Consider the following 11,533-nt stretch of genomic DNA (forward strand, 5'->3'; position numbering starts at 1 on the left):
CTTCCTAGCTGCGATGGCTCCACGACTAAGTCCTAGCTCGAGGACATCTGTCGTGACAATTCCACAGTTGGCGCCCACCGTGGGGCCAGCGCACGGTGGATTTGAGTTCTTGAAGGGCAGCTTCGAAGGGCTCAAGGGATACGCTGTGGGCCGGATGACCAAGAGTCGCCGCGGCAAGCTCTACATCGACGATGCGGACTGGGGCCCCGACGCCGGCTCAATTGAGTACGGGTACCGGGTCCCCTTCGGCGGAATTCATGTCTTCATTGGCAAGATTGGTGAGCCGGGCCCTGAGCCGGAGCTCTGCGCCGATCTCATCGAAACGGCTCAGCGTGCACGACCCGCCCGGGCCCGGCCTGCCTTAAGGCGCGCTTTTGTGGGATGCATCCATGGAGGGCCCTCTGATCCATCTGGGTCTGGTGATGAGGCGGCCGCCGGCTCTGACGGCGAGTCGGCCACCGATGAGTCAAATTCGTTGTACCAACTTCAAGATGGCAGGCTCATGGGTTGTTCCGATGGCGACAGTATTCCGGACCTTTTTGAGCCGCCAAGTCAGGTTGGAGTTTTTATGGCTGGTGCGCAGCCTGTTCAGAACCCCGCTGCTGGATCAGGAAACCCGGTGCCTTCTCCGGCTCAGGTGCTGATGGATCTCACGGACAAGATGACGGCCCTGTTAACCGCCACGGTTGACCCGGCGGATCAAGCTCAGCATGATGCGGAGGTGGCACAGTTAAAATTGGATCTGATAAAAGCTAAAGAGGATCTTGCAGCGGAAGGGATCAGGCTGGCTACGGAGCGGGCGGCTCTCGACGCCCGGACTCAGCTGATTCAGGCGCAGTCCTTCCAACTCACGATGGATCAGAACGCGGCCAATGAGGTCATGAGAAGGAGGCATCAGAAGGCCCAGTCTCGACTCCCACCGGTTTACGATCCACATAACCTCTTCAACACGCCAGGTGCAGGGTCTAGTAACCCGCCAGGGGTCATGGCGCCCGGGTCTGGACCCCTTATTCAGCCACGAGTGATGGGGCCTCCCCAGGTACCCCCTGCCCCGCCTCAGTATGTGCCAATACCCCTGGGTCATTATGATAACCCGCTGGAGAACATGGTAGCTGCGGCAGCACGGCTGGCGGCTCTCCCCGTTGACGGTGATTCTCCGGCGGCCATCGAAACCCGCCGAGTCAGGGAACTCCTGCAGACGGCACTGGCGCAGCAAGAGGCGTACTCCTACAGCCGGGACAGGATCCACTCGACCCCTCGTCCAGGCCAGAGCCCGAGTTACAGCCGGCACATGGTCTCAGCAACTGGCTCAAGTAATGTACGACGCCATGACCCGCCCCTGGCCATGGCCCGGCTCATAATGGAGCCTTTTACGCAGCAGACCAAGCGCGGCAAGAGGCGGAGCAGGTGCCTCAATTGACGGCTTACCAGACCCCCCCGGCTTATCCGACGACTTCCGTTGATGTGGGTATCCCTACCAGGACCGGGGGTGTCCCTTGTTTGGTGCCAGCTATCCGTAATGAACGTCTACCTAAGGACTTCAAGGGCCCTAGGAAGGTGCCTAACTATACAGCTGACTTGCAGCCTGCAGCCTGGATTGAGAGTTATGAGATGGCTATGGAATTGCTGGAGGTCAGTGAGGCGGCCATGGCCAAGTATTTCACCATGATGTTAGATGGAACTGCCCGCACGTGGTTGAAAGGGCTACCACCGAATTCCATTGGGTCTTGGGCTGAGCTGAAAGCCCGGTTCATCCAAAACTTCAAAGATACCTGTAGGCAGTCTATGTCATTTGTGGATTTGACTAACTGTAAGCAGCAGGAGGGTGAATCCACGACCCATTGGGTTCGCCGGGTCAAGGAGATCATACATTCATCAGATAAGATGGATGCCGGCTCTGCAGTCTTAATGTTGGAACAGAACTGTCGCTTTGTGCCCCTTAAGATGAAACTCGGGCGGCTTAAGCGCGACTGCACCGATATGGGTACCCTAATGGCGGCTCTTGTCAAGTATGCCGATTCCGATGGTACCAAGGATCCCCCTTCAGACGATGAAAGGACAGGGAAGGGAAAGAAGAACGGCAATGGCAAGGGTCCTCAGTTTAACCCGGGGAACCAAGGAGGAGGCAAGCGTAAGGCCGATGGCAACCTAGAGTTTGTAGCCAACGCCAACTCCCAAGGTAATAACCAGCGACGCAAGGGGAGGCCCCCTCCCCGAGGCGGCGGGTCAGGTCCAACGCTGGAGCAGCTGTTGAATGAACCTTGTCCAAGGCATGGCTCTAGAGAGAAGCCAGCGACTCATCTGTGGAAGGATTGCGCGATCATGAAGGCCTTTAAGAGCTACAATGGCCCGGGCGGCGGCTCAGGCACCGGCGGCTTTCATGGCCCGGGCGGCGGCTCAAATTCCGGTCCTCAGAACAGTCAAGGGGGCTTTAATCAACAGTCTGGTCAGGGTCATCAACAGCAGCAGGGGGTTATCAGACCAACCCAAAGCAGCTTAGCGGTGGACAGTATCATGTGTTTACCACTAGTTTGTGCAAACGAGATCAGAAGCTTCACAAGAGGGCTGTGAATGCTGTTGAGCCGGCGGTTCCACGCTACTTGCGGTGGTCTGAGCAGCCTATAGTGTGGAGTAGGGAGGATCACCCTCCCCGGGTGGATAACCCGGGCCACTTGGCCTTAGTGGTGGCTCCTCAGGTGGGAGGTTATAAGTTCACAAAGGTACTCATGGATGGAGGCAGCAGCATCAACATCCTCTATTATGAGACTTTTAGCCGTATGGGGTTGGTTGATAAGAACCTCAGCCAGTCAAACACTATCTTCCATGGTGTGGTACCTGGTAAGTCGGCTTATTCGGTCGGCAAGATCGAATTGGAAGTGGCTTTTGGTGATGAGAACAACTACAGGGTGGAGAAGTTGACCTTTGAGGTGGTCAAGATAAGAAGTCCATACCATGCTATATTTGGACGGCCGGCTTACGCCAAGTTCATGGCACGGCCGTGTTATGTGTACTTACAGCTCAAGATGCCGGGTCACAATGGGACCATTACGGTTCACGGCAGCCGGAAGGTGGCCCTGGAGTGTGAGGAAGGTGATGCAGCTTATGCAGAGTCTGTTTGTGCTACAGAGGAGTTGAAGTTTTACAAAGACAATGTTGATCCAACAGACATGACCTCTCTGAAGAAGCCGACTACGGAGACTGAGCCGGCGATGAAATTTAAGTCGGCTGATGAAAGTAAGCTTGTTGATTTTGTTCCAGGAGATTCATCTCAGCAGTTTAGCATCAGTGCCAATCTGGATCCAAAATAGGAAAGCGCGCTCATCGAGTTCATCCGTGAGAATAGGGAAATCTTCGCATGGAAACCTTCTGACATGCTAGGTGTACCTAGAGAAATCGCTGAGCATACTCTCAATGTTGATCCAAAATTTAAGCCGGTCAGACAGTTCCTTCGACGGTTTAATGAGGAGAGGCGGAAAGCCATTGGTGAAGAAGTGGCCCGGCTCTTGGCGGCCGGGTTTATTGTTGAAGTTTTTCACCCAGAATGGTTGGCTAACCCGGTGCTCGTACTCAAGAAGAACGGCACCTGGCGGATGTGTGTGGACTACACGGACTTGAACAAGGCGTGTCCGGCTGATCCTTTTGCCCTCCCCCGTATTGATCAAATCATTGATGCTACGGCAGGTTGTGCACGCTTAAGTTTCTTGGATGCTTATTCCGGGTATCATCAGATTAAGATGGCAGTTAAGGACCAGGAGAAGACGGCGTTCATCACTCCCTTTGGAGCCTTCTGCTATGTGTCTATGCCCTTTGGACTCAAGTGTGCACAGGCGACTTACCAGCGCTGTGTACAGAACTGTCTTCATAAACAGATCGGGCGCAATGTTCACGCTTACGTGGATGATATTGTGGTTAAATCCATCAAAGAGGAAACCCTGATAGATGATTTAAGGGAAACCTTTGATAATCTCCGGGTCTATAAGATGATGCTTAACCCGGCCAAGTGTGTTTTTGGTGTTCCTGCAGGCAAACTATTGGGCTTCTTGGTTTCTGACAGAGGCATTGAGGCTAACCCGGAGAAGATCAAGGCCATCACCCTCCTAGCTAAGCCGGCGTGTATAAATGACGTTCAGCGCTTGGCGGGTCGCATCGCTGCTTTAAGCCGGTTTATAAGCCGTTTGGGTGAGAAGGCCATGCCCTTATATCAGTTGATGAAGAAGACTGATAACTTTGTCTGGAATGATGCAGCTAATACCGCTTTTGAGGATTTGAAGAAGAAGTTGGCAGAGCCCCCAGTCCTCGCTGCTCCGGTTGATAAGGAGCCCTTGCTACTATATGTGGCGGCAAACGCACGAGCCGTCAGCGTGGCTATTGTGGTAGAGCGCAAGGAGGCGGGTAAGGAGCATCCGGTTCAGCGGCCGGTTTATTATGTCAGCGAAGTGCTCATTGAGTCCAAGCAGCGGTACCCGCATTGGCAGAAGCTTGTGTATGGTGTGTTCATGGCGAGCCGGAAACTTAAGCATTATTTTCAGGGTCATCCCATCACTGTGGTCAGCTCTGCCCCTCTTGGTGATATCATTCAAAACAGAGAGGCCACAGGGAGAATTGCTAAGTGGGCTATAGAACTTGGACCTCATTGCCTCAAATATGTGCCACGCACTGCTATTAAATCTCAGGCCTTGGTGGATTTCATCAATGATTGGACAGAGTCACAAGTGCCTGAGCAAAAGCCGGATAACACTTATTGGACTATTCACTTTGATGGGTCCAGGCAGTTGGAGGGCTCGGGGGCTGGCGTTGTAGTGGCTTCCCCTAAGGGTGAAAAGTTCCATTATGTGCTACAGTTGATGTTTCCTTGCACTAACAATGCGGCTGAATACGAGGCTTTGCTCCACGGTCTTCGGATGGCTAAGGAGATGAGCTTAAGCCGGGTAAGGTGTTTCGGTGACTCAGACTTGGTGGCTCAACAAGTATCAGGCACGTGGGATTCTAAGGATCCTCTCATGGCGGCTTATCGCTGCGAGGTGGATGCCATTGCTGGGCACTTTCAGGGCTACCAAGTGGAGCACATTGATCGCAGGAAGAACGAGGCGGCTGATGCTCTAAGCCGGCTAGGCTCTCAGCGAAAGCCGGTGCCGCCTAACACTTTCCTGGATATCCTGTATAACCCTTCGGTTAAATTGCCTACAGAGGAAGACTTGGCTATACCTGATCCGGAGGCACGACTAGTGGCGGCTCTTCATGTCATACCGGACTGGACAATGCCATATCTGGCTTATATAACCCGGGGAGAGTTGCCTGAGGATGAAACTTTGGCCAGGCAAATAACCCGGCGGGCTAAGTCAATGATCGTTATCGATGGCGAGTTGCATCATCGCAGTGTTTCAGGGGCATTTCAACGTTGTATCTCCCTTGAGGAAGGCCAAGAGATCTTGCGTGAGATCCATGAAGGGGATTGTGGCCATCATGCCGGCTCAAAATCCCTTGTGGCCAAGGCTTTCCGTCATGGTTTTTATTGGCTGACGGCTCATGCTGATGCAGAGGACTTGGTCAGTAAATGTGATGGTTGCCAAAGGTTCTCACGACGGGCTCATGTGCCGGCTCAGGAGTTGAGGATGATCCCAATCACTTGGCCCTTTGCGGTCTGGGGGCTTGATATGGTTGGGCTTTTTAAATGGTCCAGGGATAAGAAGACCCACCTCTTGGTGGCAGTTGACAAATTCATAAAGTGGGTGGAAGCTGAGCCAGTTAGCAAGTGCGATGCAGCCACGGCGGTTCAATTTATGAAAAAGGTGATTTTCCGCTTTGGCTTTCCGCACAACATTATAACTGACAATGGCACCAATCTTTCCAAAGGCGCCATGGAAGAGTTTTGTCAACGAGAGCATATCCGACTTGATGTTTCTTCAGTGGCTCATCCTCAATCCAATGGTTAAGCTGAGAGAGCTAATCAGGAGATTCTGAAGGGCATCAGGCCCCGGCTTTTGGTCCCTTTGCAACGGACGCCGGGTTGCTGGGTGGAGGAGTTGCCCCCCGTCTTATGGAGCATCAATACTACTCCTAACAGATCTACAGGCTTCACACCTTTCTTCATGGTTTATGGAGCGGAAGCAGTCCTCCCCAGCGACATCCGTCACGACTCACCTCGCGTGGCGGCTTATGTTGAGACGGATAATGAACAGGCGCGCCAAGATGCTCTTGACTTGTTGGATGAACAGAGTGATGTGGCAGCAGCCCGTTCAGCGATTTACCAGCAAGACCTGCGCCGTTATCATAGCCGCCGGGTCAAATCCCGGGTCTTCCAGGAAGGCGATCTCGTGCTCCGGCTCATCCAGGATCAAACAGATGCACACAAGTTATCCCCACCTTGGGAAGGGCCCTTTGTGGTCAGCAAGAACTTGCACAACGGGTCATATTACCTCATCGACATTCGGGAGCACAAAGATTCACGTAAGTCGGAGGAGGAGACCCGTCGGCCGTGGAACATAGCTCAGCTTCGGCCTTACTACACTTGAGCTACCGGCTCTCGTGGTGTACATATTTTTCTCAGCCATGTATATATTATGATAAGCAATAAAGCAGGACCTCTGTCCTTTTTTCTCCTCTGAATATGCACGTGTTGTTTTTATTACAAGATTACATGATGACTTAAAGGAGGATCCGGCTTATGATCGTATTCGAATCTAGCCGTAAGAAGTAAAGTCACTTGGGGGCTTCCTGTTCAAACATGGGTCGTATTCGAACCAAAGAGAACATAGCTGTCGATACCCATTTGATTGGCAAAGTGCCGAGCTCATTGGGAGGTTATCTTTGGTCATATTTGAATCATAGTTTAACCCCTCTGAGAACCGACGTGGATCGTATTCGAATCAGCGTCGTTAAACAATTTTAAAAATCACTTGGGGGCTTCCTGTTCAAACATGGGTCGTATTCGAACCAAAGAGAACATAGCTGTCAGTACCCTCTTGATTGGCATCGCCACACCCATCGGGGGCTATGTGATCGTATCCGAATCTTAGCTTAACCCCTTTGGGCCGGGTCTCTGGTCGTATTCGAACCGGAAGCCCCTAAGTTCTTATGTTCTATCACAAGTTTACTCTGATTATGTCAAGGTGTGTACTGCCGGGTCTCACTTGCCGGCTTAATTTTGGTTTACAGTGTTAATTGAACATCATGGATGTCATCAAGGCAAGTAAATTAGAGTTAAGGTACCAACCGTGCTACCCGGGTTATTTAAGCCGGAAGTATGCTTACAGGTCGTTAAGTGTGTTATTACGGCTATGTTCAGAGTATAATTAAAGACTAGTCTTTTTTGATTCATATTCCGGGTTATCTATCTCAAACACCTGATTCTCAGGGCGGAAAGCCGCCTCGAGACTTGTGATTTGCCTTTCTATGCAGATACTTAAAGGCACCTTTTTAGGTTGAGAAAAACAAAGGGATGATTATGACCCGGAGAAACATCAAAGAGGCAAATTCAAAGGGCTTTCGCATTCAAAACGTGCACGATGGCACGACAAAGATAAACTGTTGCACCTACTCTATTACAATAACTCTTCAAGTCTAGACGGTGGAACAATGTTTGATAAACCGCGAGCCAAATTATGATGCTCGCTGCGTTGAAGTCCCCGGCTCATTCCTATCTTCTCCTCCGGCTGATCCCAAGACCTCGAAGGTTGATGATTTCCAGTCGATGCCGCTGAGAGCTTCGAATTGGGCTTCTTCGTCAATTAACCTGGCCGGGTCAATCTCTGGGGCGAAGGTGTGCTAACGAGCCGGAGGGATCAGATTGAGGGCTTCATAGCAAGGGGTAGGAATCCTCTGATTCTCCGCATCATAACCCGGCTGGTACTTGGTCAGATCGGTGTCGTTCCCGATGAGGGTGGCCACCGGGCGTACAGCCTTCACACACGCCGCGAAGTCCTTCTGGTCGAAGGCTGAGCCGTCTTCCTTCAGGCTGGGGTAACCCAGGGCGATGTCTGCCGGGTCTAGCTCCGGCAGGAATGCTTTGGCCCGGCTCAGCGCGGCGATTGCTCCGGCTCTCGCGGAGGCCCGTCGCAGCTCTTGGATCTGCTGCGGCAGAACAGCGAGCCGGCGCAGGACTTTGGCCAGATGAGTTGGCACCTCGTTGGATAGGGCCACCACAGCTAAGGCACACTGTGACCCGGTGTAGAGCTGTTCCACCAGGGTGTACACGGCCTTTAACTTGGTGACCACACTCTGGTTGAGGTTGGCACTCCTGGGACCTGTTTAACAGAAACAGATAAGCCGGTGACAAGGATGAATCATGGTATATACAAACTTGATGAAAGCCGGTGAGACGACTTACCGAAGATAGCGGCCACCGTTTGGGAAACCTGGCGCTTTAACCCGGAGAGCTCGGCGGTCTTCTTAGCAAGAGCCTTCTCCGCCTGTTCCGCCCGGGTCACCAGTGCGGCCTTTTCTTCGACCCAGGCTTTTCTCTCAGCATCGAATTCGGTCTTCAATTTTTCTTGAGTGGCGATGCTGGATACAAACTTGGCGTTTGCCTTCCGGGTCTCCATCTCCTGCATCTTCAGCCGGCTCTTGAGATCTGCAAGGTCCGCCTCTAGTTTCTTGCCAACAGCCTGCATATATTTCCGGGTTATTAACAGTCATTATATAAGTCCCAAGCGTTTTCCAAGCAAAGACACTTGGCACTTGGGGGCTAATGCATATTGAACGTATCCATCTACATATTGCCGGCTCAGTTGAGTAAGCCGGAACCTAAGTCTACAACATATTCAAGCATAAGTCGTCGACTTGGGGGCTAGCATGGCAAAGGTAACTATGCAATAAGTAAGAAGACAGCAGAAGGATACCTCAGATTTTTGTTGGATCTGGTTGACCATGGCGACCTCGGCGTCCTGGCTCTTGTGTACTTGGCTGATGTAGCCAGAGACGAGCTCTCCAATACTCAAGTCGGTGTAGCCGGAGAGGTCCAGGTTCACCCGGTGGGGCTGCAGCAACTCCCCCTTCGCGGAGCATTTGGCCAACACGGTCGGTCTCCCCGGCTGAACGAACTCCGTCCGGGTGATTACCACGTCCGGGTCGTCTGCTGGTGGAGCTGAGCCGGAGGCCTCCGGGTTAACCGCAGCTTTGGTCGTTGCCTTGGTAGTCGGGGCAGAGGCCTCAGGTGCCGTGTCCATTGGAGTGGTGGCTTCGGGGGCGGAGGCAGCTGGCGGCTCTTGAGCCGTCACCTCCGGGTCAGGTAAGTCCGGCACTCCGGCTGACCTGGTTTTCTTCGCTCTTTTGGTGAGCTTTGCCTGGGCACTGAAAAGACAGAAGTGTTAGGCATACAAAGAGTAAGTACATACAAAGATAATGTAAGAAGATTGTTGTTACCCGGGCGCAGTCTTGAAGGCCGGCAGATTTGACTGCATGGAGTCACCCGAAGAGGGGGAGGTCTCCTGATAATTGGAGTCAGAAGAGTTGAGTGGCTGACGGATAACACCCGCCAACGGATGAAAAGGGTACAAATGAGAAAAAACCTCAGTACGACGCTTCCTTGTTGCGTCGGGTAACCCGGCGGAGAGATCGGTGTCCTTGTTGGTCCGGGTGTGACGCCGGCTTTCGTGAACCTGTCGCTTCAAAAGAAATTGAGGGTCTTGATGAGCTAAAGGATGTGAAAAGCTTACTTTCCGGGTTACCCTTCGGACTTTCAGCTATGGCAAGGGCTCCGAGTCGGAGGAATGTGACATTACCTCTTCAACCACCGGGTTACTGGCACCGGTGTCATCCTGTCAATGAGCAAGTGTTGATAAGGCGGACAGCAACAAACAACAAGTGCAGCAAGAATTTAAAGGCTTAGGGGTTACCACTGACTCGGAGCTGTCGCTTAGTTGCATCAGCTCCGAAGCAGTAGGTCTGCTTCCTTTTTTACGAGGGGCGGCTTTCTTGGCGGCTTTCTTCGCCTTCCTGGCCTTCTTGGCCGCCTCATGGTCATATTTGACCCGCCAGAACTTATCATCAGCCTGAGAAATACAGTAATGACTTCTTAAAACGGTTCAGATCAAGGTCATATGCAGAAGAAGTTGAAAGGTTAAAGTCAGCGGCTTACCGCTGGGGCTGGGTTAGTCTTGCAGAAGGGGGCTAACCCGGTCCTTCCACAGTCTGCCAGACTCTCATTTAACAGAGCCTTGGTCTCTTCCTCAGCAACGTCTTCTGGAAGATCATTGCGACTGTGCCTCTGAGGGTCATCCTTTCGCCCGGTGTACTCACACATTAAGCCGGGGCGGCGGCTCAATGGGATCACCCGCCATGAGATCCAGACCCGGACCAGGTCAATTCCGTTCAGACCGTTGCCTAGCAGGGCCTTGATTTTATTGATAGTCGGAAGCAGAGGCTGGCGCTCCGCTGCAGTCAGCTTATCCGACAGCGGGTGAGTCGGCTCTAGACGTGTTGGGCGAAAGCCGGGCAGCGGGTTCTCGTCAGCCGGGGACGTATCTTGGCAGTAGAACCAAGTCATATTCCAGTCCTTGGGGTGGCTCGGCGGCTCTGCGTAAGGGAAAAGACAGTCCCTACGCCGCTGGATGGAGATGCCACCTAACTCCAGACTTGGCCCGTTGGCGCACTCATTTTGGCGGTTTAAGTAAAACAGCTCTCTGAAGAGCAGCAGACTCGGCTCTTCTCCAAGATACACTTCGCAAAAGACTTGGAAATTGCAGATGTTGGATACGGAGTTGGGTCCTATATCTTGAGGCCGCAGGTCAAAGAAGTTGAGCACGTCCCTGAAAAACTTTGAGCCGGGCGGTGCGAAGCCCCGGCTCATATGATCTGCGAAGATCACTACCTCCCTGTCCCTTGGCTGTGGTCTCTCTTCCGACGGGTCAGGGGCACGGTAGGACATGATTTCCTTCTTAGGCAAATATCCGGACTTAACAAAACTGGCCAGGGTCTCGTTGGTGACGTTGGACCTCATCCAGTTGCAAGTGATGGGAGCCTTGGGAGGCATGGTGAAAGTTGGTGGTCTATGACAAAAGGGAAAAATGTCCGGGTTAATTATAAGCGGGAGATCTACAGTTCAAACTAAGATGGCGGCTTATGAAGGGGACTAATGATATATACTCAGGTACAGTGGGTTATTTAAGCCGCAGGGGCATTCAGGATAAGTTGATTATTTACGGCTTTACCACAGTTAAGCCGGAGGATTCTACAAAGCATGGTTCTCTTTAACCCGGAGGATTCTACAACGCGTGGGTTCTTTAACTCGGAATCGTAAGCCGCCAAGATTCAATGGTTGCAGTTTTTACTAAGTGTGGTAAAACAGGTTTCACATATGGCAGTAACTTTTTTGGATCAAAATGGTCGGGTGAAATGAAAATTTTCTAGACCTAGAAACAGACGAGCAGATGTTCTTGAGCTCGAATGAAGCATCTATACAGTGGAAGGAGATCTACTGGCACTTGAAATGAGGCCTAAACAACTACCGCACTAGTTCTATGCAAGGCTAAAGATCAACCAAGTGCAGTGACTACGAGAACTACCGAGGCTTGTGGCAATGGCGATGAACGCGAAG

The sequence above is a fragment of the Aegilops tauschii genome, chromosome 2 (assembly GCF_002575655.3).
Source record: "Aegilops tauschii subsp. strangulata cultivar AL8/78 chromosome 2, Aet v6.0, whole genome shotgun sequence".
NCBI classification, from domain to species: domain Eukaryota; kingdom Viridiplantae; phylum Streptophyta; class Magnoliopsida; order Poales; family Poaceae; genus Aegilops; species Aegilops tauschii.